The 2,674-nt window shown below is 35.8% G+C and overlaps 1 pseudogene; it reads left to right on the forward strand.

The window, feature by feature from the left end:
• Window positions 1-525: 525 nt before the first annotated feature.
• LOC101717570 (olfactory receptor 7E178-like) lies at window positions 526-1,464 on the forward strand (annotated as a pseudogene).
• The last annotated feature ends 1,210 nt before the right edge of the window (window positions 1,465-2,674 follow it).

The following is a 2,674-nucleotide window of genomic DNA, read 5'->3' on the forward strand; positions in this document are numbered from 1 at the left end:
CAAAACATAGACTTTTCCTCTCTCATCTGTTACATTTCTACCTTTTTACATTTTTTCTTTTGCAGATACTTTGGCATTTCCTTTCTATTCAGTCTCAGTGTCCCACCATTTTGTACTATAAAAGACTATCACTGAGTTCTGGGGAAATATAAAACTTAAATTTAATGTACATATGATAAGAGTTTTTATAGATTGTAGTACATATTTTTCATTAATAAAATCTACAGGAATTAGTGAAGGAAAATAACCAGAACTTTTATTATGTTTCACTAGAAACAAACACCAAAGGCAAAAACACCATTCTAAATAAACAAGTATACAAAACAGCTTCATATAAAACAAATAAACAGACATGCAAGTATGTCTCAGGCAAAGAATAATCAACTGGTTGAAATGACATCTGTCAGAGCATCACTCAGGAGAATCAGTAAGTAAAAAAATACACTGCCCTAGTCATGCTTGGGTTAAATTGTTAAGTGCATAACTAATTTTCTTTTGTTAAGCAACCTTTTCTTTTTCAAAAGGTGTCCAAGCAATATAAAGGCACAAAATCTAACACAGATCTCAGAATTTCATCTCATGGGTCTCTCAGAGGATCCAGACCAACAACCCCTTCTCTTAGTGCTCTTCCTGTCCAGGCACCTGGTCATGATGCTTGGAAACCAGCTCATCACCCTGGCTATCAGCTCTGACTCCCACCTCCACACTCCCATGTACTTCTTCCTCTCCAAGCTGTCCTTGTCTGACATCAGTTTCACCTCTACTACTGTCCCAAAGATGATTGTGGACATTCAAACTCACAACAGAGTCATCTCCTGTCCAGGCTGCCTGACACGGGTGACTTTCTTTATGCCGTTTGGATGTTTGGATAGTCTGCTTCTAAGTGTGATGACCTATGACCAATTTGTAGTCATCTGTTATCCCTTACACTACCAGGTCATTATGAACCCTCATTTCTGTGGCTTGTTGCTTTTGATGTCAGTTCTCATCAGCCTTTTGGTCTCCCAAATGCATAATTCAACCATGTTACAATTTACTTAATTTAAGAATGTGGAAATTTCTCATTTCTTTTGAGACCCTTCACAACTCAACCTGTTCTGACACCTTCACCAATAATAGAGTCATGTACTTTGTGGGTGCCATCTCTGTTTATTTATTTATTTATTTTCATCTCAGGGATCCTTTTGTCTTGCTGTTAAATCATTTCCTCTATTCTAAGAGTCCCATAATCTGGTGGGAAGTATAAAGTCTTCTCTATCTGTGGGTCTCACCTCTCAGAGTTTTGCTTATTTTATGGGGCAGGGCTTGGGGTGTATCTCAGTTCAGCTGTCTCACTTTCTCAGTGGAAGTGTGTGGTAGCCTCAGTAGTGTACAGAGTAGTCACTCCCATGCTTAAGCCATTCATCTACACCCTAATAAGACCCCAAGAGAGCCATGTAGAGGCTCCTCAGAAAGACAGTCTGATTATATTTGCAGTGCATGTTGAAAAGATTGGAAATTTCCACGTCATTCATTTCAGCATTTTGTAGCTCTTATGACTTTCATTCATCTTTGTGTTTCATATCTAAATATTGATTTTTACCTATCTTTAATGAGAATTTTGGAGCATTCAGTATTCACTGCATTTGTAAATTCCCGAATCTTATACCTATGGGACCTGCTGGAGATTATTGTTAATGATTCAGGCATGTAGAAAGGTAAACATCTCTTGTGAAAATACACTTAATGTAGGTATATTTCTGTAGGAGCTGAATATATCATATTACAGTGATACGTGCATAGCCATCTTTATAGCAACACAATTCACACTAGATAAACCTTGAATGTGGCCTATTGGTATGTCCATAACAGATGAATGGATAAAGAAAATGTGGTAATAATACACAATGGAATGCCATTCTGCTATTAAGGTTAATTTGAGTCATGGAGAACATAATGTTAAGTGAGATAAATCAAACACACAAGTTTAAATATTGCATGATTTTTCTCATAAGAAAAACCCAAAGTGTAAATACAGAGTGAAATAAAATGGAGATAAGAGAGAGCAGGGAAATAGATCTTTCTCAAAGTTGAAGGGGATCAAGAAATAGTGAGTAGGAGAGGGGAGGGAATAGAGGGAATGGGGATGAAAAGGAACTAAATGTGTTATGTGTATATACAAACTCTATAAAAAGAATGTAAATATTTTGTACTAAAAACCTGTACTAATAAAGAAAATAATCTTGAAAGATAAATAAAATTTATATCTTTTTGGCAGCTATTTTCCCAGCATTTTAAATCTTTTATACTGAGACAGAATCTCACTAAGTTCCCCAGGCTGTCCTTGAACTTGTGATCCTTAATGTGAACATTTCTAAGGAACCTTTGATTTCACTGAGAAATTTGTTGATACATTTTTATGTACATTCCTTGTACAAGATGTGTTGCTTTTTCTTTGTTGTTTTTAGGCTCCTTTCTGTGTGTTTTGATGTTTTGAGTATAATACAGGTAAATGTACTTGTGTTTGAATTTATCATATTTGAAGTTTATTCAGATTTTTGACTATATATGTCCACTTCTATAAATTTGAGAATTTTCAAATTTCATTATGCTTTTTTTTTGGTATTGGAGATTGAACTCAGTACCTTGCACTTGTGAGGCAGGCGCCTGAACCACTGAACTAAATCCCCGGCCC

The sequence above is a fragment of the Heterocephalus glaber genome, unplaced genomic scaffold (genome assembly GCF_053883595.1).
Source record: "Heterocephalus glaber isolate CG9 unplaced genomic scaffold, H.glaber_assembly_v1.0 deba00001532, whole genome shotgun sequence".
NCBI lineage: Eukaryota > Metazoa > Chordata > Mammalia > Rodentia > Bathyergidae > Heterocephalus > Heterocephalus glaber.